General features: G+C 35.3%; 1 pseudogene; it reads right to left on the reverse strand.

The window, feature by feature from the left end:
* LOC107663128 (thyroid peroxidase-like) overlaps nucleotides 1-22,911 on the reverse strand; it is a 39,008-nt pseudogene extending 16,097 nt beyond the window's left edge.
* Nucleotides 22,912-27,066: the final 4,155 nt, after the last annotated feature.

The following is a 27,066-nucleotide window of genomic DNA, read 5'->3' on the forward strand; positions in this document are numbered from 1 at the left end:
GCGCACACACACACACACACACACACATTAGTAATTAATATAAATATTAATGACAAATGAATATACATTTTTTGTTTTTATTTTATGTATATTTATACATTTTTTTCTTATTTATTGCACATTAATAAAGAAATATTTTATTTTAAATAAAAAATTATATACATTTTAATGAATTTAATTATATTTGACTATTTTTAATATTATAGTCATTTATTTATTTATTGCAAATGAATAACTATATATATATTTTTTTTTTTTGAGCTGGTTGTTAAAGTAGTTTTCCTCCCAGTGTGGCGGTGTGTATGTGGTACCTGATGCAGCGCCCCGATGATCTTGCGATCTCCTGATAGATGACCTCTGACCCCCAGTGAGGGTTGAGTCATGTCAGGTGTTTGGCCAGCCGGTTGTGTTCTCTCACCCGGAGCGTGTGCAGAACAGACAGGGGCAGGATCTCGTTCACCCGGCCGTGAAGCACTCGACCCGTGCCGGGCTCCTGGAGACACGCCGACGGCTGCACGGACACGAAGGGCAAATACAGCTGGCCGTCTTCACTGTATTCACTGTTCACAGCCAGCAGACCTTCAGCGCTGGACAGGTTGCGCAGGGTTTTCTCCAGATCTGCTGAAGGGCCGTAGACGGTCGACACGTCGATGAAGGACGTGACTGAATTCATCTGCTGTCGCTGTCCAGCGGGACGCACGTCTGTCTGAATGTTAATGCAGGTGGGGGAAGAACGGAAAAACGGAAGACAGCTTTTATTGCCGGACAGTTTATCATCATAATTTATATATCAATCTGTGAAAGAGAAAAATAAGTTACTGTATATTGTCTGCTCAGATTCTGTTAAACCTAAAAGCATTATTATAAATTCATGAAATGTAAGTGTGAAGGCCGAACAACATCAGCCAAATCATCAAAATACTCATTTATAAAAATAGCACACATAAAAATAAATGCCATTCATCCTCACTGATGTCAAATCATAATGCACAAGTCATATGGAGTGTTATTGGGAATATATTGAATATTCATGATGGTGGTACAAAACTAAGGAACAAATTCTGAATATTGCATGATTTTAAAGTGCTTTCTAGTCTGCCAATTTTTGCAGAGATGCTTTAAAGCTGGTTCTGATAATAATATGACACTGAAAAAAAATGGTGTAGAAATAATTTTCACTCAGAAACTGCTAGTAAATTTCACAAATAATTAAATAACAGAGAAACAGCAAATACAGTAACACATTGAATTAATTTTAATTTTGAAGTGGAAAGACTGAAATAGTATTTATATAGTTATAAATAGTGTATGCATATATAAATTTACCTGCATTTCATGTCATCATTAACCAACATTGCATGCATTGCAAATGCATTGTTAAATTATTGAAATATTAACTTAAAATCTTAGGGGTGGGGGGGATCAATATTTTAGGTAAAATGGATATAGAGAATAAATATTATATTATAAACATATAAATGACTGAAAAACAAAAACTCTAAAAATTCAGGAGAGCTTCAAGTAATTATTTGAGGTCAAAGTGATGACAGCCATATATTCATGGTGCTTTAATAACTGTCACCCCCCATTTTTTAAAATAGGCATTAAAGTGCACTATCCAAACTTAAATTGTTATAATTCATGAACACTTTGGAATACGGAGGAAAGGTTGATCTCTTTTTAAAGAAGACAGTCAGCAGATTATTGCAGAAGTGGAATTATTATAAAAGTTATAGAAGTTTAAATTTACTTTAAAGAAAATGCACTGTAAAATTTTAATTATATTTTATATAAAATAAATATTTTACATAACAGGTTTTACTCTAAAATTGCTAAAAAAAAAAAAAAGAAAAGCCTTATGTCTAAATAAGTTATGTTGCAAATTTGAAGTTGATATGAAAAAAATTGTGGTTTCTGTGAGATTTTATTTAGGGCGTTATACCACAAACAGCCACCGGGTGCCATTTACTTTTTTTTATGCATTTTTCTGTCACAGATGTCTATATTTCTCTGTCAATATTACTTATATCACAAAATACCACCAAATATGGAATTGTGAGACTCAGACCTTTCCAATTATATGTTTTATGTCAAGATTATAAAAAGTTTTGATTGTAAAAGACCGTAATGCATTTTGTAATATGACACTTGACACCGCCCACTAAGGGGAAAGAGACCGCCAAAAGATTTTAAAGTACCATTTCCATGGTAACGCAATGTCCGATTTCAAAATGGTTTTCACAGGATAAATCTTGGGCTTCTAAGCTTTCAAATGATATATAATTTATGATGATTACTAAAATATTTGATAGAGAAAAAGGACAACAAAATAAAAGAGCGCCAAGTGTCCCACAGGTGGGACGTGACAGTTAAGGGGTTAATTTAAAAGGGGTTTTCATCCTCATTCACATACTGAATAGAGAACAGCAGCTAGGACTTTTCTGCAGTTTCTGTGTGCAATGGAAGAAGAAAAAAACTCATACAGGTTGTAAATGATATGCGGGTACACATATATTAATTTGTGGCTGAACTATTCCTCCTATGAATCTATTTGTACTGTCCTTAAAATAGCTTTAGTTTTGTTTTGACAGTCAGATAAACTCCCTTCCCTCACACTACTCTGAAGACAAGAAGTTCGTTTGCCCAGGTTTAATGGTCTTGGGTATGGAGTGAAACTACAAATAAACAAATGTACACATTAAATAATAATGTCCAGAAATTAACAAAACTACAGAAGCAAAATAACATTCACATTGATATGCTGTGATGCTTGGAAATACACACGGCCTTTTCTTATGTAAATACACAATACAGCGATAGGACGCTAAAGTAGAATGTGGCCAATGCAATAGCTCAGTAAAAATGACAAATAATTAACTTTAACCTTAACAGTTTACATTTATATACAGGTATAATGAACATTAATGTAAATCAAATAAATACTTACAAGCGATGCGGTTGCAAGGTTACAGATCACAGAAATATACGGCGATTAAAGAGAGCCATCGTTACCGCTGAGCACTCACTAATTCCTGATTCACGTGAACACCAGCAATCACAATTAAAAGTAACATCAAACTTGCCACTAGATAGAGCGCTAAACCATTAATAAAGTGAATAGGAGAATTACTGTTATTAAAGAATTGTACTCAAACAATTAAATCTCTAATCAAATTAAACATTAAACATGGAATCTATTCAAATCAAACTTGTTACAGCACACTCCCCGTCTGGCGTGGGTAACACGCCACTATCACAGAATTTAAACTGACCTAGTCAAGTTTCTCAGGAGTGAGGAGAAGGATCATCTTAGTGATAGGTCGTATGAAAACCTTAGGGCCTTCCTTTTTAACCCTTTCGCACGTGAGTTTAAAATATTCTAGCTGAGCCCCCAGCGTGAGTTTTTTTTTTGGCGACCGTTATTTTAAAATGTATCGCCTTATTGTTTCCATGGCGCCGCGTCATGCTTGTCATGTGACACAACGCAGCCACAATAGATCTGTGTGACACATGGATCGCTTTTATTTCGTTTTTCCTGTTTTATTCAAAATATTCACAAACATGCTCACTATATTATGAAATATCTGATATTCCGATTTTGAAATATGTGCAATTAAATCTGTTTGGTAGTTTAAACACTTTTATATCGACCGTATTACTTGATCTATATTATCCCAGAAAGTTTGTGCCAGGTGTTGTACCCTGCGCCACTGTCGGTTGTGAAGATTTTTGACCCAGTCACCAGCTGGGACAGGTGCAATTGTGACCTTTTGGGTTAAGAGTACATTGGGTGTTAGTATGAATGGATCATATGGGTCAGTTGACACTGGCTTGTTAACAGAGGTATTGTTAATGTTAGAGGAAATGTTGAGCTCCCTGCAAGCACCAACAAAATCTGTTCCTCTGTCTGAGTGGATAAGCTTCACAGGCCCTCGCACAGCAAGAAAACGCCGCAAGGCATTAATAAAGCTAGATGTATCTAATGATTCAATAAGCTCAATGTGTACAGCTCTCACACTCAGACAGGTGAATAATACTGCCCACCTTTTGCTCTGTGCATGACCACCTCTGGTTCGTCGTGCCACCACGGTCCATGGGCCGAAAACATCTAGTCAAACATTTGTAAATGGCGGATCAGTGGATACACCTTTGGTCCATAAAGCCAGTTGGTGTCTTGGAGATGAGCAGCAGTGACAGACCTTGTTGCAATGTCTGCTGGGTTCTCAGCTGTGTGCACATACTTCCACTGATTTGGATGAGAAGACTTACGAATCCGAAGGACTCGATTGCTGACATATACATAGAAGCATCGTGTCTCATTATGTATATAGCCTAGCACTACCTTACTATCAGTAAAGTAAGTAGTGTTATCCAAGGACATGTCAATTTCTGAAGCAATGAACTCGGCCAATGCTGCTGCCAAAACCGCAGCACACAACTCAAGACGGGGAACTGTTTGCTCGGGGCTGAGTTTTGCTTTACCCATGATGAAGCCGACATGATTGACTCCACATGAATCTGTCAATCTAAGGTAAGCTACTGCAGCTATTGCTTTTGTTGACGCATCAGAGAAGACAAACAGCTCCCTTTGCGTAGCTGTAGAAGGTGATATGTTTGTGTAGCATCTCGGAATGTGGAGATTACTTAAATCCTTAAGCGAAAATCGCCACCTGTTCCATTGTTCCTCCATTTCTTTGGGGAGGGGGTGTCCCAGTCATCATTCTGGTTATTTAGCTCTCTCATGATTGATTTGCCCTGGATTGTAACTGGGGCAACAAACCCAAGGGGATCGAAGATGCTATTAACGGTTGATAGAACACCTCGACGAGTAAAGGGTTTTGCTCCAGTAGCGATTTCGAAAGCAAAAGTGTCAGACTTCAGACTCCAATTCAGTCCCAGACTGCGCTGCGTAGGCAGCATGTCAGAGCCAAGATCCAAATCTTTAAGATCGCTGGCATGATCTTGAGATGGGAAGGCCTTTAGAACTTCTTTGCTGTTCGAAGCTATCTTGTGAAGGCGTAAGTTGGAACCAGCAAGAGTCCTCTGTGTGTCTTTGAGCAGGTCTACTGCTGCCTTGACTGTAGGAAGAGACTTCAACCCATCGTCTACATAAAAATCATGGTTCACAAAGTTCTTGACATCAGGATCACCATCTTTGACAGACTATCGGAGACAATAGATGGCTACAGCAGGGGAGGGACCGTTGCCAAACACATGGACTCGCATGCGATACTCAATAATGTCTTCAGATGGGTCATTATTACGGAACCACAGAAACCTTAGGAAATTGCGGTTGTCCTCTCTCACTAAGAAACAGTAGAACATTTGTTCAATGTCAGCTGTTATAGCTACTGCTTCCTTGCGAAATCGCATGAGCACCCCTAGAAGGGTGTTGTTCATGTCTGGCCCAGATAAAAGAACATCATTCAGCGAGACACCCTCATGACGAGCACTAGAGTCAAAAACCACTCTTATGTTCCCGGGTTTTTTTGGGTGATATACCCCGAAGAGGGGCAAATACCAACACTCTTCTCCTTCCAACAAAGGGGGAGCTTCTTCAGCATGATTGTTACTAAAGACTTTGCCCATAAATGTAAAAAAGTGCTGTTTCATCTCTGGGTTTCTCTCTAGGTTACGTCTTAAGATCGACAACCTTTTCATGGCTTGACATCTGTTGTTAGGGAGTCTACACCTTGGAGCTCTGAAAGGCAACGGAGCTACCCAGCTGTTGCCTTCGTCTTTCTCTAGCTCTTGCTCCATAATGTGAAGAAACGACAAGTCATCAATAGATGGGGCAACTTTGTTGTCATCGCAAGTAACCTTAAACACTTCCTGTCCAAACTGGTCACGTTTGTGATTATAGACAAGTTGTTCCATAGAACACATTCTATTGTTATTTCTCTGGCCATTACTGTTTCTCTCTTTTACATGAAAAACATTTGGGCAGGGATCAAAGATGGAGGGGCGTTGTTCTTTTGTGTTAGTGAAGAATGTACTCACAACTGTTGACTTGTGAATGCCATTCAGAGAAACAATGCCAACTATCAACCATCCTAAGTCAAGCTTCTGTGCATAAGGAGCGTTGTGAGGACCATTTACCTGCCTGCGCACCTTATGGACTCTGATAATGTCACGGCCGAGAAGAATCATGATGGGAACATCTGACTCCAACTCTGGTATGAATGGAGCTATAGGCTCCAGATGAGAGTGATGGAAAGCAGCACTAGGTGTGGGAATCTCTGCCCTATTGTCAGGAATGTTGTTACACTCTAACAAACTGGGTAGGGAGAGGATTACCTTTCCATCTACTGACTCGATTTGGTACCCAGATGCTTTACGACCGATAATTTCTGTCACTCCAGAACAAGTTCTCAGGGTATATGGAGAAGCTGGGGCACTTTCTTTGAAGGCATCAAAGAATTGAGAGCGAGCTAATGACCTGTTGCTCTGCCCATCAAGGATCACATAGACTTTCATTGCTTTCTCAGGTTGGCCTTTGGGATAGACTTTTGCCAAACTGATTTTTGAACATGACTTATTACTAAGGTCACCTCTGCAAACCTCAGTGCAGTGAGCTTCCACTTCTGTTGGTGGTGTGGAAACCTCCTCCCCGCCATGCTGTGGTGAGGAGACCGTTTCTTGAGCTTTCAGAGCTGGAGCAGGGTGTAGTGCAGAAGTCTTTCCGCATCCTCAGTTTTTCTTTCATCTTTATCGATGTCTAAATATACAGGGGAAGACACAGTTATCTTATTAATTGAGACGTCTCTTGATTTGCTTGGCTTCCAGCTAGCCTTGTCTGCTTTATAAAGTGAATCTGTTTGAGTAGAGAAGTTGAAGCCTGGGTCATTCCTTATTCTAGCTTGCTGACTTATGAAGTCAACCAGAACCTCAAAAGGGGGAAACGAAACACCACACTGCTCTTTGTAACCAGCTCCATGTGACAGCCACTTTTCTTGCAGATTGAATGGCAGCTTCTGAACTATGGGCATGATGCCCCTTGCTGTGTCCAGATATGATAAGCCTGGAAGGTATCCATCAGCTTTGGCTGACTCTATTTCCATAAGAAGATCGCTCAACTCATGAAGCTTTGAGTAATCTCTGCTTGAAATTCTTGGAAAACTTTCAACACGTCTAAAAAGTGCTCTTTCGATAACCTCTGGAGCACCGTAACACTCTTCCAGTCTAGTCCATATCATGTCAAGGCCCTTCGATGGCTGATTAATGTGTACTGACCTCATGCGTTTAGCGTGTTCAGCTGATTCTTTTCCCAACCATTTGACTAACAAGTCCATTTCTTCACTGGCTCATTGAACTGTACTAAACCAGTGTTAACAAGTTCCCGGCGAGCAAAATATCTGACAAAGTCTGAAATGTCTGTTTTGTCTTGTTGAGAATTTTGAGGCGTTTGACCTACCATTGGGAAAGGTGGCGTGATGCTTTGGGCGAAATGTGTCTGCCGTCTGCGCTGGCTATCATCTGGCATGTTAACAAAAGGATGATTCAAGCCTGGTGTAAATTGTGATGGTTGAGCAGAATCTCTCTTTGATCGCATATGATAGAATTCAGCATCGTCTGAACAACTCTCTGACTTGAGACGTGTAGCTGGAACAGAATTTGCTCCCTATAAAGTGCACATAAACATGACCATGATGCCTCACAGCTGTAGCAGCGGCTCTGAAATAAGTGCTGAAATATGCTGCAATGCTTTCAAAATAAGTTTCTTCTGCTCACCAAAGCTGCATTTATTTGATCAAAAATACAGTAAAAATGTGAAATATTTTTACTATTCAAAATAACTGTTCTCTATGTGAACATTTTGTAAAATAAAATGTATTTCTGTGATCAAAGCTGAATTTTCAGCATCATTACTCCAGTCTTCAGTGTCACGTGATCTTCAGAAATCATTCTAATATGCTGCTTTGCTGCTCAAGAAACATTTCTGATTATTATCAATGTTGAAAACAGTTGTGCTGTTGAATATTTTTGTGGAAACATGACATTTTATTTTTTGTGATTCTTTGATAAATAGACAGCTCAAAAGCAGTATTTATTGAAATATATTTTTTTATTTGTAACTTTGTAACATTGTAATTTTGTAACATTACAATGTCTTTTTTTTTTCACTTTTAATCAATTTAATGCATCTTTGCTGAATAAAATGATTAATTTATTTCAAAAAATCTTACCAACCCAAACTTTTGAATAGTATATATATATATATATATATACTGTATATATATATACAGTGGGTACGGAAAGTATTCAGACCCCCTTAAATTTTTCACTCTTTGTTATATTGCATATATATATATATATATATATATTCTGTTTTCATTTTAATTATAGTTAATGTTTTAGTAATCTGGTTGTATGTTTTTACCATTTTAGTAGTTTATGATCTATCGTTGAACTAAAACCACACACACACACACACACACACACACACACACAGTATATATGTGTGTATAGTGGACTGTGTGTTTGTGTGTTTGTTATTTTAGTACAACATTAAAAATGTTGAAAGAAGAAATAAAAACAAACAAAAAGTTTTTATATTTTCTATTCATATATATATATATATATATATACAGTATATACATTTCAAGTAACGAAGATGTTTTTGACTGGTTTTAATTTCAATTCCAGATTTAGTTATCTATAATAATAATCTTGATTAATCTTCCCCATCCAATTAATCCCAATGTATAAACTCAAGTTCTGCTATTTCATGTAGACTTTCAATGAAACTCCATCAAGTCTCCTGAGTTTTGAAAGAACGACTTCTGAGCAAAAACTTGCAAGATTGATCACAGATCTTTTTGTTTATTTCCCACCTGTCATCCAGTAGATGCTGAGAGCGGCCGGGCCATTATGAAGCTGTGTGTATTAGTATGCAATATGCGGCTCAGGGTGGGCAAGAATAAAATGCTATTTTGTATATCTATAGAAGTGGCCTCGTCGCCTCTGGCTGGGGACAGTGAGATTACTTACAAACCGGCACATTTTTATGAGCATTTCCAGGCCCGAAGGATCCAGAATCACCAACAAAAAGGTGCTGCCGTGACCCCCATTTTCAACAGCGTTTGAGGTTCGCCAGAGATAAAGAAGTAATCAATGCGATATATTTTCTTTTTAATTATAGGGCTCAGCCACGTTCCTGGATTCATCTTCGTTGTTCCGAACCAGCAGTCCTGAACTGTCCTCCGACTCGAATATATTCCCACGTCTGACTCATCGTGAGCCGTCAGGATCAGACAAAGAGAGCGCGAGACAATGAGTTCGCCTCAGAGGAAATGCGTGGCATTTTATCTGCTTCAACTAAATGAACTTCTGTCAATGAAGTCGAAAAAATGAGCGCTGTAACCTGCTCCTTGACACGGGGTGTCAAAGCCTGAGATAATTCTAATGAAATGTCTGGGGGAATGTCTTATCCAGTCAATAGCAGAAAACTAGCTGCCGGTGACTCGCATATGAAAATAGATGTTGCTGGTGATTAATAATACACAACAGCAGAGACGGAGCCTATGGAGAATAATGAATGAGACGCTCAAAATTGATAGAGCCAATCACTGTACTGGTGAAGGTTCTATAGAATAGAAAAAGTTCTATTGCTCACTTCACATTTGGTTCCATTTAGAACCTTATAAGGTCCTGTTAGTTATACATCTGTATTGATTTAAGTTCTGTTTTCATGCCAAAACAGTTCTTCAAGCATCAATAAATTCAAGTGTTAGCATAAAATATTCAATAATTTATAGCCTGTAAATATAAAGCTGACATGAAGCCGAAATGAAATGAAATAAAATAATAAAATTAAATAAGAATATTAGGTGAAAACTTGCCAACTAACTGAAATAAGTATGTACTAAAATTAAAAACTAAATAAAATAAAAGCAATAGGACACAAATGTTTAAAAAAATGACAAAAGCACATCAAATTATAAAAACTTAAGCTAAAATTAAAATGTATAGAACCTTCTAGGGATGGATATATGTTTTATTTTAATGCCAAATCATTCCTTTCAGCATATTTGAATTAACTACTTAACATCAATACAAATTCAAATATTAGCCTAAAATATGTAATTTTTTACTTAAGTTTTAGAACCCTGTTATTATACTGTACATTATTATAAAATTAAATAAATAAAATATTAGATGAACAATTTCAATTTAAAAATGCTAACTAACTGAAAAAAGTACTAAAATTACTCAAACTAAAACCGAAGTAAAAATAAAGCCATATAAGTATTAAAAATAATAATAATAAAAATGACAAAAGAACATAAAATTACTAAAACAACAGATTAATGAGTTCATCCAAATTTCACAAAAAGCTTACGGATGTAATTATAATATAAGTCAGACATTAAAGTGTGCTGCTGTTTTTGTCTCTTCTGAGGAAGATTCATTTACTTGTTTGGCAATGTCAGATTTTTTAATGTTTATCCAAACTCATTTTGTAAGTGACTTTTCTTTCTGTTCTAAAGAGGTTTTCTTTGGATTGTTTGACTACTCAAAAGAGAATATCAGAAAATATAACTTAATTTGTTTCCTGCTAAATTTCACATAACAAATCTGGCTCTAAACCGCTATTTTCTTTACTCAAATTTTCATCTCTACATTTATCCGACTAAACCTAAAATGAAAACTGAAAATATAAAAATAAATGCTCATTCAAATATTAATACTATAACCGCATAGAAATTATAAAATAACACTGGCACTAGCTTGAAAAATACTGTCATCCAGCATGATTTGAGCTACAGAAGCAAAATCTATAATAAGTTTTATTTGTGAATTGATATGGATTATTACTACTTTTTTTTTGCATGTCTGTGGGTATCTCATACTGTATTTCGGGAAGCTACAGCTTTCTCAACGCTGTCTGTAACGACTAAAAGTGACTTTAAAGCACTGTTGCGAGGTTACCTGCATTGGGAAGCAGGGCTCGGCGTTGCTGCAGGTGTGCAGACAGTCCCGTCCCGATGAGAAGGTGCTTTGGCTGGAGATCTGAGGAGTGTAGGAGATGTCGTGGTCGATGTACTGGCCCCAGTCCACCAGCATCTGGGAATAAGCGCTGTCCTCCAGGATGGCCATGCTGGAGCTGTGCATGATTTTATTACTCACTTCTTGGATCTTAAAACATAGAAAGCAAAAGAGAGGGACTTCAGACAAGATGCATTTCCTCCCTCAGCCATCATTCTCATAATCAGTTTTACACGCAAATGATAAAACAAATAGATAGAATGCAAAAAGATTAGATGCAAGTGTTAGTTTTTTTTTAAAAAGTAAACAAGCAGATAGTAAATAAATAGAGAGCAAGTCTAAAAGGGGCAAGTTTTTTTTTTTAAAGAATAGAATTAGAATAGAGAGTGCTAGAGTTAGAGGGTCAAATAAAGATGGATGAGATGTGTTTTTAGCCGATTATTGAAAAAAGTCTGTAAAAGTGATTTTGTGCTTCTTTGGGATGGCAAAATAAAGCGCCGTTCACTTGCAGAACGCAAGCTTATAGAGGGCACATAATTCTGAAGTAATGAATTTAGGTAAAAGGGTGCACAGCCAGTGGTGGTTTTGTAGGCAAACATTAATGCCTTGAATTTTATGCGAACAGCTACTGGTAGCCAGTGCAAATTGATGAACAGAGGTGTGACGTGCATTCTTTTCGACTCGTTAAAAATTAATATTGCTGCCGCATTCTGGATTAATTTTAAAGGTTTGACAGAACTGGCTGGAAGACCTGCCAAGAGAGCATTGCAATAGTCCAGCCTGGATAGAACAAGAGCTTGAAATGCCCTTTGCCAATAGGGTTGACAGGAGGATCTGGTGGTTAACTATATATATAAGCATAACCTGTATAATACTTACTGTAGTGTTTAGGGGTTTGAAAAGCCTGACATATGAAATAATAGTCAGGTTTTTTTAATAGAACAGTTTATTAAACCTTTAGACAAATGAGAATCTATCTAAACACGTTTATTGCTAAATGTCATATTTGATACATGAGGGTTTTATGGCTCATATATATATATATTATTTTTTTTTTGCACACACACACACACACACACACACACATACATATATATATTTTTTCAGTCCAGTAAGTGTTCATCTGGAAATATTTCACGAGCTGAAGGTGGGCATTTGTGCAATTATACTAAAAGAGCTTTTACTGCTAAAAAAGTCAATCAGACAACAGAAGACATGGATTAGATTCTGTGCTACAGGTTTTACAGCAAAGTTTCATGCATCAAATATGATAGGCTTTAGAGCAGGGGTGCCCAACCCTGCTCCTGGCGATCGACTGTCCTGCAAAGTTTAGCTCCAACTCTAATCAAAGACACCTGCCTTTCATTTTTAAGTGATCCTGAAGACCCTAATTAGTTGCTTCAGGTGTGTATGATTAGGGTTGGAGCTGAACTTTGCAGGACAGTCGATCGCCAGGAGCAGGGTTGGGCACCCCTGCTTTAGAGGGTTAAAAAAACCCTACTTTAACCCTAACTATAGTAAAAAGACCTTTAAACCAAAAAAAGAGCCTCATATCTTAATAATTTGATGCAGTTGTGCTTAAGCAAATAAACACGAGGACTTGCTGTGGTGAATAAAATGAATGCATGAAACCGAGCCCTGATATGTTGTTGTTTTGTGTGTGTGGGCAGCCAGGGAAACCTCATTATACCCCTCCGCCAGTGTTTGTTTACCTGTTAAACTGCCATTAAAACCCCTAGCAATTAAAGCACTATGCGCCAAAATTAGACAGAAGTGTTTTTGCACTCTTGCACAATGTGAGATGTGACAATGTGAACATTTGTCACGGCGCTTCTTGCACTGAAGTGCTGCAGCCTTTGCCTCATTAAAAAAATAGTTTCAGTGAGGCGCGATGGCAGCGACACTCGTGTTTCTCTGCGTTTGGGATGAAGAGGTGCATATTTAAAACAGCGCACAGCGTTGCATTTTTAATGCGATAGAGCAGGGAAAGGCCAATGTGTCACAGGTAGATGTGAGATCGAGCTCTTCTGAGGTGTTTAATATGCAACGTTTCTCAAGCTTATTTGGCAGATGTTCACAGGGTTTTTAATGTAAATCTTCTGCTTAATATATGCAGGATTAAAAAAAAAATCATGCAATGCAAACAAGTATGCCATGATTTGATGGACTACGTAAACATACTCTCTCTCACTCAAAATCAGTCCATTCAGACCATTTCAACACGGTTTCTGCAGCTTTTATGAAGATGCATTTAAGACCTTAAAGCAAAGATAATTTAAGGAATAAATTGAAAAAAAACGAAATATGTCAATATTCTCTCTAAATGTAAATGTCTTGTGTTAACACTTCAAAGTTTGAAAATACAACTTCAATAGACCTCCATTACTTTATAATTCATTTTACTAATGGATTGAACATCTTTGCTCCCAATAACTATTTTGTCTTGTTTTCCAGTGCAAATGTCAAAAGATTATTAAATTAAAATATATTTACTTGAGAAGAAAAATGACTTGAGAAGTCTTGTTTATGGTGAAACTGATCAAAACAAAGTAAGTTTATGATTAAAACAACAACAAATATTTGCCAGTGGGGTTAGAAAAATCAATTTAATTCAAAGGGAAAACAAATTGTTTTTTCAAACCCCACTGACAGATGTTTGTTCTTGTTTTAAGCATAAACTCACTTAATTTAGTTTAATTTCTCAGAAAACAAGACTTCATATGTTCAGTTTGCATTGCAAATAAATGTATCTTGACTTAAGGATGTTGAGATATTTGTACTGGGAAACAAAACAGAAATATACTGATGAAGATATTAATTTTTTGCAATGCATGCAACATTTAATGCCATGACTTTATGAATTTAAGACTTTCTGCTTCAATTTAAGGCCTTTTTAGGCCCTGATTTGTGGAAGGGCAAATTACTTTTTTAAGACCAAATAAAGCATTAAGCAGTACATTGCATGGAAGACAATACGTCAATATGGTCTCTAAATGTAAATGTCTTGTATTAAACTTCCAATAGATCTCCATTAGTTTTTAATTCATTGCACTAAAAATTGGCTTGAGTAGCTCTGCTCCAAAACACTAGAATACGGAAATAATTTTACAGTACCTTCTGATCACAAAATAAATTGTTCTTCCTCAGTAGTTTTTTTCTTGTTTTCCAATGCAAATGGAAATACATCGAGATACATTTATTTGACAAGCAAAATTACATTAAATAAGAAGCCTTATTTTATGAGAAACTGGTAAAAATAAAGTGCTTTTATGATTAAATCAAGAACAACTCATAAATTCAGTAAGTTCAAAGAGAAAACAAGTTGATTTCTGACCCCATTGACAGAAGTTTGCTCTTATTTTAAGCATGCACTCATTTAATTGTGTTTAATTTCTCAGAAAACAAGACTTAATATCTTCATTTTGCATCTCAAGTAAATGTATCTTGATTTAAGGGTGTTTAGAGATTTGTACTGGAAAACAAAACAGAAATATTGAGAATATATTCATTTTTAGCACTGCATGCAACATTCAATGCCATGACTGTATGAATATAAGACTTTCTGCTCTAAATTAAGACCTTTTTAGGCCTTCATTAAAGGGGCGAAACAAGGCTTTTTAAGACTGATTATGACATGAGCTCATTAACATAGGAGCGCAATTATTTGCATATCATTTCATTCCTCCCCAAAGTGAATCGTTTTGTTTTGTGCATCACTTCAGTCTGTCTTTCATGAATTGTGCGGATATTCTCGTGCAGCTCACCAGAGGAAGTTGGAAGCCGCTGTATTGGCTGGTGTTCCAGCCTTTGGGTTGGTTTTCTCCATCCTCGTACTCCGCCGGAAGCCATCTGGCCAAGCCGGTGCTGGCTGCTCCCCAAAGCGGGCTCTTCCTAAAAACACAGTAGGAATGCATGCGACCGAAAATATCTCATGACATTGCATGTTTTAAAGAATATAAGGGAACAACTGCTGTGATAAGAGCTTACAGGTGATGCATTACTGCAATTAATATTCTCACATTCTCACATTTGCAACAATGCATTGTCCTTCATTGGCCTATAATTCTACACTGCATGGTCTCAAAAATTACAGGACCTGACTAATAACGGCATTGCATACTGTATATTTCATTTTCTGGCTCAATGCGATGCATAAAATCTCTCACTAACTGAACATAAACAAAATACTAACCGAACATAAACAAATATTCTCATTCTTTAAATCTTTTTGTCCATGCATTTTGATTTTGAACTAGCATAACAAGCACTTTCAGTCTTGTCCTAACATTACTTGGCAAATCATAACATCACACGATATGTGCATTTTGGAGGCTTTTCACCAGATTTTTGTGCACTTCAATAATTTAGTCACAAATGTAGTACAAATATTCCATTTGGTCTCATAAAAACTGCATGTACAACTAGACGTTTACACTTTCTGAAGAAAAAATGAGAGTGATTTTTGCCTGTGCTAAACTCAACACCACAGTCAAGTAATTTATTTATATAGTGCTTTATGCAATGCAGACTGTTTCAAAGCAGCTTCACGTTTATAAAATAGGAGAATAACAGTGTTAATGTTGTAAAATTAATAATTTATTAAACAAATTTAATTTCAGCTGTAAAGCAGAAGATAAATTAAATCATAAAATTAGTGCTGTCAAATGATTAATCGCGATTAATCGCATCCAAAATAAACGTTTTTATTTATATAATATATATGTGTGTGCTGTGTATATTTATTATGTATATATACAGACACATACAGTATATATTTTGAACATATTTACATATTCTTATATTTTATATTACATATAAATATATTTAATATATAAACATAGCATATTTTTCTTAAATATATGCATGCATGTGTTTGTATTTATATATACTTAATAAATATAAACAGTACACACACATATATTATGTAAACAAAAACTTTTAATTTGGATGCAATTAATCATTTGACAGCACTACATAAAATTTAAAAATATAATATTTTTAAAAATAAAAGTCAAAATTCAACACAGACTAAAAACGATTAAAATCACAAGAATGTAAAATTGAAATAAATAATTTTCAACTAAAAGTTAATCAAAATAAAACGCTTACTAGAAATGTATTAAACCATTAAAATATAAAATAATAATAAACACTTTTTACATTAAAATGGTCATAAATACAACACTTTCTTAAAATGGTTAAAATCATAAGAATGAAAATTTTAAATAAATAATTTGCAAAATAAAAGCAAATTGAAATAAAGCACTTACTAAAAAATTTATTAAATCATAAAAATGCAAAATTATAACAAATATTTCTAAATAAAAGACAAACATTTCCAAATAAAAGCAAGTCAACATAAAACACTAAAAATGAATTGAATCAAAAAATGTAAAATTAAAATATATTTTAAATAAAAACAGTCAAAATATAACACTTATTAAACATTATTGAAATCATAAGAATGTAAAAAAAAAATAAAAAAAAAACTAACGATTATTTGGGTGTTTTCTTATGATCTCAAGTCAAAAAAATAATAAAAACAGTCCCTCGTGTCTATGTGATATTTTAATCATTATATTTGGGATTGATGAGAACAAACGCTCTCGTATGCACAGCAGTGATAGTGTTTGTTGAGCTCCAATAATAATTTGGAGAAATGTTTAAAATAGTATTAGATGCATGTCACACCACACTCAACTACTCATAAAAGATAGATTTAATCAGAACTAATGAGGTTTTTGCATTAAAATACATAATTTGATGCATCAGAACTGGGGTACATGGTACATTTCCTCCCGCAAATGTAAAATTAATGCAATAAATATTGCTAGCCGAGCCAATGTGGAGAACCGAGATTAATTTCCCAAAACCAAATCAATCACATGCATCATAAAGGAAAAGAACAGGAAAATACATATCTTGAGTTTATTCTGATTTAAATCTGTTTATATGATTGCAGACAGCTCTATCAGCTCAATGCAAATGAATCCACACTGCAGAAAAAAAATCTTACTTGGTATGTTTGTCTTGTTTTGCAGTACAAATATCCAAACATTCTTAAATCATGGTATATTTAATATGATATAACGCAAAATTACTTAAGGTATTGAGTCTTGTTTTCTGAAAAATATATCAAAATTAAGTGAATTTGTGCTTAAAACAAGAAAAAATAAAAATTGCATACAATTTAAAGCCAGTAGTTTTCTGAAAAACTTTTAATTTTGAATAGTTTTTCAGAAAACTACTGGCTTTAAATTGTATGCAGTTTTGTTTCTGAAGTAAATGTATCTTGATTTAAGAATATTTAGATATTTTACTGAAAAACAAGACAAAAATTGATTAAAAAAATAATTGTTCACAGTGTGAGAAACAAGCATAAACTCACTTATTTTTATGTTTTTCGGAAAACATCAAAATGTAATTTTGCCTCTCAAGTAAATGTGTCTTGAATTCATAACATTTAGATATTATTTGTACTGGAAGACAAGACAAAAATACAGTGGAGAAAAAAAAAAATAAAATATATATATATATATATTTTTTTTTTTTTATTTATTTTATTTTTTTTTTGCAGTGCACACTTTTCTTATGTAGTATTTCTGTCTTGTTTGTTTAGTATTTTTGTCAAGCAAAATTACATGAGGTGTTAAGTCTTTTCTAAAAATATATAAAAATCAAATGAACTTAGCTTAAAAAAAGAAAAAATATGTATCAAAAAACTTAATTCAAAGAGAAAACAAGATTATTTTTCTGACCCCAATATACAAGCAAAATTACATAAAATATTAAGTCTTGTTTTCTGAAAATATACATAAAAATTAAGTGAAATTATTATTACATTTATACTTAAAACAAGGAAAAAATATCTGCCAGTGGGGTCAGAAAAATAAACTTAATTCAAATATAAAACAGAATTATTTTTCTGACCCTATACAAAGATATTTTTCTTGTTTTATGCTTACTCATTTCATTTTGATAAATTTTTCAGAAAACAAGGCACATACTATGTCAAAATAATAACAAAATAATATTATTTTGCTTAAAATAATAATAATAATAATAATATATAAGAACATTTAGATATTAATACTGGAAGACAAGACAAAAATATTGATGAGGAACATTTTTTTTTTGCAGTGCAAATCCCACATTGCAGTTGTAGCAGATGAAAGCAAGCACAGGTTCGGTGACGTCTTTCATGACCCGTGTGAGCGGGCATGAATATTTAAGGTTTAGACGTTATTTTTATACTGTTTAGTGATATTCTCATCTGCTCGAAGCTCTGACCCGCAGGTCATATCAACCTGATCCTCTCCACAAAAGGCTGTTAACCGAGGTTCTGATTTCTGTGCTCTCAAACTGCGAGACGTGCCTCCCGCTGCATTATGAATAAATTATTAAGATGGGAGTCAGATACCTGTTATTGCAGACTTCAGAGATGCTGCGGTATTTTCCGTCTTTGGCGCAGGTGGTGGGATGGAGAGTGCGAGGGCATCCAGACAGGTTTGCTATCCGCTCCACTGCCTTCACGGAAAGGAGCTCTTGAAAAGGAGTTAATGTGTTTACGAATGCAACTCAAACACTGAAGGGTAAACAGTCCGCTGAGGTTTGCGTGGATGCAGCACCATTGATTAAATCTGACATTTAAAGCACTTCCGAGATGATGCTTCTGCATTATTCCACAGTTATAGAGCTGAATCTCTAATACATGCCGCGCAAAATAACACGCTAATACCCCGCAGCGGCCACATGAAGTGTTTAGACACTTAAAAAATGTCATTGCATTAGATCAAGTGTCATCGGTGCTCAGGAGCTTTTATTAAATGGATAGTTCATGCAAAAATGAAAATTTGCTGTTAACTTACTCACCTTCAGGTCAGATGTAGGTTTTTCATTTTCTCAGTCGAACAGAAAGTACGTTTTTAGCTCAAACCGTGGTCCTTGGTGATTCATAAAATGCAAAACAGCAGCTTCCAGCACTTTGAGAGTCAAATAAAGCACATCAGGTAACACTAAATACCCGTGGCTTCTGAAGAAATATTGATGTCTTATGAAGCGAAACGATCAGTCTGTGCAAGAAACTGAGCATTAGTTACAACATTATTACCTGTAATCCAGAGCGACAGGCAAACAGTTCAGTTTGTGAACAAATCATTCTTTTGAACTGATTCTTTTTAGTGAATCAGTTCGACCGAAGCGTCTGAAACATTTTGCAGCTCGAGCAGCACAGATCTACAAGTTACTCAAAACTCACTTTCGGACGCCTGACAGTCACTCAGCCTCAAACTGAGCCAAAATACTGACGTACCTGTATATCTGATCCTGTGATGAATGAATCATTCAGCGCTCCAGTTCCTCCAACAGTCACTGAACTGAGCAAACAGATCAGTTCGGACCGAAGACTGATGAGCCGCTGATATGAGCATGCGTGAACCCAGCACTTTAATAGAGGGGAGAAAGGTTTTTATGGTTTCTCATTGTTTATGTAAAAAGATGAGCCGATGAAGACTAGATTTCTCTGTTTACCTGAGGCTCTGGATTACAGGTAATAATATTGTAAATAATGTTCAGTTTCTTGCACAGACCAATCGTTTCGCTTCATAAGACCTCAATATATTGTCAGGAGCCACAGGCATTAATCATGCAGTCGCTGGCTTGCATTTTATGAATCACCAAGAACACTAAACTATCAGCCAAATATCTTCTTTATTGTTTCACTCTAGAAACAGTCACTTCCATCTTGTATGGCCCAAAGCTGAGAAAACTGAGAGCAAATTAACATTTTTGGGTGAACTGTCCCTTTAACTTCACTGCAATAATCTGATGCAATAACATTCAGACACTTACCTTTGGGGTCAAGCCAAGGTACGTATAAGAGATAACACAGTATAACCTGACACAGCCAGTGATCTTTTATGTCTCCTGCTCGCCTTCTCCTTTAAAAGCCCTAAAGTCACGTGAAAGATCTCTGCTGATTTGGAGATGTGCTGTGTTTCTGATGCCGGCCGTCTGGAGAGCGTGTACGTGTAAAGGCTGAGGATCAAACCTGCAACTCAGAGAAAAAGAGGGAAATACTGTCCCTACTGTCTTTATTAGGAGATAAAATTATTATAGATGATAAAAAAAATGATTTTTTTATGATGTTTTTTTTTTTTACCCTTGTGAAGTTTGTTTCTGTGCAGCATTGACCATCTGAAGACTCTCTTGGAAGGACGATATAATCAAGCTCTCAGGAACAACTAGTTTTCCAGAGAAAATCAATTGGTGAAGTTTAAAAATAAAATATGAAACCAATAATAAAAGTTCCAAGAGTTACAGTAATAAAATCGAATTGGTTAAAATATATATATTTTTAATAATATTAAAATTAACATTAATAATAATAATAATAATTGTAATTATTACTATTTTTATTTACTATTATTATTATCATCATTAAATAATAATAGTTAATATTATATTATATATTAATATTTTATATTTATAATAAAATACTACTAATTCTTCTACTACTACTACTAATAATAATTATTATCATCATCATCATTATATACATATATCAGTTTATACATAATAACAAGTAATATAATAATTATTAATATAATAATAGTAATCATGATTATTATTATTATTATTAATAATTGTAAATGAATATATATATTTACACACATGAGTATATATGTACACATTAATTGTTAAAATTATTATTAATAGTATAACAATAATTAAAATAATTATTATTAATATTTAAACATTTTGTTATTATTAGATATACATTACTACTACTACTGTACATAACACTTGTGTTTGTTATTATACTGCTGTAGCTTCCAATTTATAAAAGCAATAAGTAACTTAAGGCTGTGACGTCAAGAAAAATCCTTCCAGAAATCCACATTATCATTTAAAAAAAAAAAGTGTCAGTGTTGAAAATTTAATTAAACTGCTCATGTCCTTTAGTGATGTGATATGAAATGTAAAATATTCAGATTCACTCAGATTTTAGATTAATATAGTGTCCCTAGGGTGGGCTTATGAATACAGACTATAATTTGACGTCTTGCCATTCGGGCCTAGTTAAAAAGCATGGGGTTTGCGAGAAACGTCCCCATTTCACCTCTGATTATGTGGCATCAAAGCCAGCGTGATCTTCCTGTGGGGCCGACAGCACACACAAACCACAGCCCAAACTCTGGACTGCGAATGACGACATTCCCACTGGGAATCACTGAGTATGTCGTTACATAACATGCATCCTAATACAAACCAACAACCCATCTACTCTTTACATGAAGACAGCAGCTTAACAATGCCGTCCTGCTCACCATCTGACCTTCCTATTACGTGCCGAGACCTGCAATTTCTCGGGAAATATCCCAAGGGCACCAGATGTCAGGTACCAGATGTGTTTGGAACACTGGGTCTGGAAACGTTCAAACTAAATGTCAGCAGGTACAAAATAACCCGTGATGAATCCGTCACCAGCTGGCTGTACGAATCAGTCGCCGTGTCGAGTTCTGATAATTGCTGCCCAATCCCACTCGGAGGTCTTTGCTTAGTTGGTAAAGGAGTAGCAATTAACCACAAAAGAACATCTTACTTTGTCTAGACCCATGTTTTGGGGGAAACACATCACAAGTAATGGGAGTAATCAGATTACTTTTTTCAAGTAACTAGTAAAGTAATGCGCTACTTTTTAATTTAAGAAAAGATCAGGGTTACTGAGTTAGTACACATAATGTTACTGTAGTTGTAGACTAAGGGCCAGTTTTACTAACAGCTAGCGCCAGCGCAAACCGTCTTTTGGCGTTAAAATTGTACTGTCAGGTTTTACTAAATAAGCGCAGTGACGAATTAGCGCTGAAAAGCGTGGACAGTTATATTTTTGCGACTGACCTTATTGAATATGCATTTGTAGGAGTTTCCCTTTCAGGGAAGGTTTAGCAAACGTTTATTTTTTGGGGTCCGGTTCTTTTCAACATACTGTGGCTTTTTTTTTTTATTCTACACTAATTTGCGCTGCGCTTGGTATATAGTGTTGGTCGATATGTAAATGAGATGTTGCATCTGTGTTCTTTAATTTGCGCATTGTTAGTAAATCACCCGCAGAAATTTCCCCTCCCATTGGCGCTGTTTTGGAATTGCACTCTAATGCTAATTTGCCCTGTTTAGTAAAACTGGCCCTAAATGTCAATGTGTATTTACTCATCTCACTTGGAACAAAAACAGATTCAATATTCCTCAAAATGAATAAAAGCTATGGAATGCAAACTCAGAATATGATGCAAACCTGCATTTAAATAACACAAATATCTTTTATGTATTTAATCCCATTTTATTATCCAGTCTTTGCTGCTGACTTTTGATGATCCAATTCAACCATACTAATGAGTAAAAATGACTTTAGATAAACATAACATTCGTGTTTCTTTTTCTTTTTTTACTGATTGAGAAGAAAGTGTTGAACTTTCTTCTCCTGTGTCCTATTCTTCATGCAATCCATGAAAGTTTTGGTTGAGCTTTCTGAATTTGCATTTCATTTAGCCTGAGGCTTATTCATTTCATGTTTGGTGTGAAAGTACTTTTACATTTGCCAAAAAATATAACTTTTTTTATATTAAAAACAAACAAGCAAGCCTAATGCCAGATGAGTAAAAGTAACATCAAAGTAATGCAATGCATTACTTTCCATAAAAAGTAACTAAGTAACACAATTAGTTACATTTTTAGAGAGTAACGCTGTATTTAATGCATTACCTTTGAAAGCAACTTTGGTCAACAACATTGGTCTACACGTCTCAGTATCACAAGCTGAAATGCATGTGACAGATGCCACATACGCTGAGATGAATTTGATGAATGTGTGCTCAGACCGCAGAACATCATGACAGAGATTAAATGCATCAGAATGCCAGCCATGTCCTCGCTGACCTGGAATGAAAGAGAAACACTTTTAATTGACTAAAAATATTGTAAGTGCAATAAAAGTCAAATGACAGAAAAATAAACTGAGCGCAGACATGATACTTACTTTCATTGCAGGATAATTAAACACTATTTATTCTGTACTTTATGGAACTAATGTGATCCACTGCACACATTATGGAATGAACATACTGTGATTTATAATTGTGTATTTAACAACTGTGATTTCAGAGAAGAAATCTCTCATATCTCATCCTAAAAGCAAATGGAATTGAAAAGAATTTTGAGAAATAGTCAAAAGTATACCATTTCAGTAATATTCTGCACTTCTAATCTGCCATTGTATGTTATTTGCATATCAGCATTGGTGTCAGCTGATTTTTAAACACCAATTAAATTTAGCTTAACAAATATTACCATCTACATTTACAATTGCACATCACAGATATAAGATCTTTATTTGTGTAATGGTTGGATAATGTTAATTTGGCTTTATTTAATTATATTCATGCATTATCTGTTGATTTTGGGGTGAACTATGATGCATAAAATTCTTGACAGCTAATACATTTAAGCCAAAATCATTATTAAATAAAATAATAATACATAACTTATACACATGCAAACACTATCATTCAACAGTTTGGGTTGAGAAAAGTTCTCTTTAATTAATACTTTTATTCATCAAGGACACATTAAATTGTTCAAAAAGAGTTTTTATAAAGGTTCCTGTTTCAAATAAATGCTGTTCTGTTGAACTTTATATTCATTAGACATTCCTGAAAAATAAACTGCATGTTTCCACCAAAATATGAAGTAGCGCAACTGTTTTCAACATTGATAATAATCAGAAATGTTTCTTGAGCAGTAAATCAGCATAATAGAATGATTTATGAAGGATCGTGTGACACTGAAGACTGGAGTAATGATGCTGAAAATTCAGCTTTGCATCACAGGAACAAATTACATTTACAATAGATTCACACTTATTTTAAACTGTAAACATATTTCACAATATTGCTGCTATATTTCATACCTCTAGTCTCGGTGGTGTTGTGTCGTGAGGCGATTGTCTGTATTTTTCCAGTCGGCTGTGTTCACTCTCCCCTGTGTTCTGGTCTCTGCTGGGTTTTGCTCACTGACTGTGAACAGTCAAACTCTGCTGATTCCAACAAAACCCTTGATTTTCAAGGCTTCAGCTTCATGAAGCGTGGCGTTCGAGTGGCCCTCTTTAAACACAACACAAGCTTGTGTCAAGCATCTGTCAGGCCTCTGAAATCATGATTATCTGCTCGTAGCAGATTTCAAACATGACAATTCACACAACCTTATTGGAAGAGTTCACCTAAAACAGACCCATTGTGTTACTAACTATATTTAAATTTTTGCCTGGAATATTTCTATAAATGACACCCTTTTATTTCTTGACATCATCTCATTTTCAGGGAAAGGTCCGTCTGTGACGTCTTAAACACAATTCACTCAAGTAATTATTTTAGATGCCTGCGGTAGGTGAGGAATGACCTGATGCTTTTGGCATAACTCATCTGAATAGTCAGATCTTTGGCTGGACAATGATCCATAATTAAAGTAAATCAATTCATTAATCTAGATTAATAACAAAGCATTTTAAGGCTTCATTGGGATTAATTGAACTTGATCTGATGTCTTTGCACAAGTAATCATCTAAAAGCATGTAAAGAGAGTTTAAATCATTCATTTATAAGAGTTCATGTCACAAATGCCCTATAACAATATCATAAATATAAAACACTGTGACTAGATTACATTTACATTACATTGTCTGAGGAAAGTGCTGCAACACTCACCTACACAATTCCAGGGTGTTGCCATCAGTTGCTATGGTGTTTTGAGTGGTTGCTAGGTGGTTTTTCAACTGATTTCATATAAAACACACAAACTATTTCAAATGTAGTGCATTAAGCCACAAACTCGATCTTAATGCACAATGTTTCCATCTTACATGTATTTTGAGGTACAGCTCATAATATTAAGTGTTTCAATAGTTAGCAGAAAACCGGTTACCTCACCATGTTCGTAGATTTGTGTTGGATGAATGGAAATTTTGATATTTTACTTTTTTCACTTATTTCAGTTAATGTCATGAAACTAGCGAGCTAAGCCATTATTAAGTAGTATACTGACAGTGTCGTGTAAACATAAGGAACGAAAAGCGGAGGAACACAAACTGATTCAATTGAGCGAGTAATTTATGTGGTGTTTGTTCACCAAGAGCAAGTATTTTTGCTGTTTAGATTACAAGAATGCTGTGTTAGTTCTGAAATCAAACTTTTTTAATTTTGCTCCAGTTGTTCCAGTAAACCTCTAAACACACCATAACTGTCTCTGGACAGTACAATTTACGCTGGAACTGCTCAGATTGATTCAAACTCGTGACTTTGATCATTCAGTTCAAGCCATTCACTAGCAAAACCAGATCAAAAGATCATTCATTTTCGAATTTCGACATCACTTGTAATGATTTTAAAAAGCACGTATAGTGATGGGTCAAACTGAGCTTTTCGAAACTCCGAATCAGTTAAACCATTGTGTCGCAAGATGATTCATTGTTTCGAAGCACTCCGATCGGAACTTCGCGTATCGCGTACCACAAATTGACCAGGTTGAGAATGTATATAAATCTGAGTATCATCAGCATAGAAGTGGTAGCTGAGGTTAAGGGATCTTAATAGCTGACCAAGAGGATAAATATAAATGCTAAAAAGCAGGTGACCAAGGACTGAGCCCTGTGGGACACCAGTACAAACAGGATCCACATCAGATCTGAAACCATCCATAAAGACAAATACCATGGTTAGCCATGGTTAATTTGTGGTTACCATGGTTTAACTATAGTAAACCATGTTATCTTAAGAGGACACATTGGATGAATATAGAGATGCAGTTTTCACTGCTTTAGGATTTACAGAACTGTGGATAGTTTCCATGCCTACTCGTCTAGATCAACTCTGAATAAAGAAAAGAGAGATTTAGAGGCCAGATTTGTGTTTATGTATGTGAAATTTAGCAGGGAACACAAATTATTTGTTATATTTTCCAATATTCTCTTTTGAGTAGTCAAAAAATCCAAAGAAAACATCTTTAAAACAGAAAGAACAGTCACTTACAAAATGAGATTAGATGAACATTAAAAAATCTGACATTGCCAAACAAGTGAATTAATCTTCCTCAGAAGAGACAAAAACAGCAACTACTTGTCTGACTTACATTATAATTATGTCCATAAGCTTTTTGTGAAATTTGGAGTAACTCATTAATCTGTTGTTTGATCTCTTCATATTTAAGGAGAGAACTGCTGTACAGTTTCCAAAGTCGGACATCACTTGTTATGATTTTCAAGGGTTTAGAATTTAGTAGAGATGCTCTGACATGTCACTACCAATATCAGTCATTACTAAATTGTCCCTACCAATATCAGTCATTACTAAATTGTCCCTACCAATATCAGCCATTACTAAATTGTCCCTAGCAATAATTTTGATCAAATAAATTGGGGAAGCTCTGCTCACACAGATTCCTATTGAAATGACTCAATGTGACCGCATCTTGAGAGAAACATCAACACTATGCTTGCCTTAGTAAACAGCACTAATTAGTGGCCAGAAAACACCTTAATGATGTGTAAATATTGTCATCTCACAGGTCTGATGTTCCTGCACTTCAGAGCGACTGGCATCAATGATACTTGACAGAAACAAAAGCACCCGCTCATGTGACGCAAGGCTGCGGCTCCTGAAACTCTTCACAGAGATTCAAGAGCCCTGGATGGAGTAGTAATCGAGCAATGACGTGTTTCTCCCTCAATACAGCACTGCTGGCTGAATCAATCCAGACTTTCAACTCCAAATGTTTCTTTCTCCGCCTGGAGTTTAATTCAGCGTTGATCTGCCTCTCTGAAGCCCAGCAGACCACAGAGACGCTGCGTTAGTATTCACTCGAGTCCAGCGCTTCACATGGGCCTGGACGTCACAATATGAGTGCATTACATAACGAGTTTAAAGACACTTTGCTGATTTCTGAGGCATCATCATGTTTACAGACACTTGTTTTATAATTTGCATCTAATGACATTCACACATTTTAAAGCATTTAAACACTTTTCAATGC

Source organism: Sinocyclocheilus anshuiensis, unplaced genomic scaffold, assembly GCF_001515605.1.
Source record: "Sinocyclocheilus anshuiensis isolate Anshui unplaced genomic scaffold, SAMN03320099.WGS_v1.1 scaffold767, whole genome shotgun sequence".
Lineage (NCBI taxonomy): Eukaryota > Metazoa > Chordata > Actinopteri > Cypriniformes > Cyprinidae > Sinocyclocheilus > Sinocyclocheilus anshuiensis.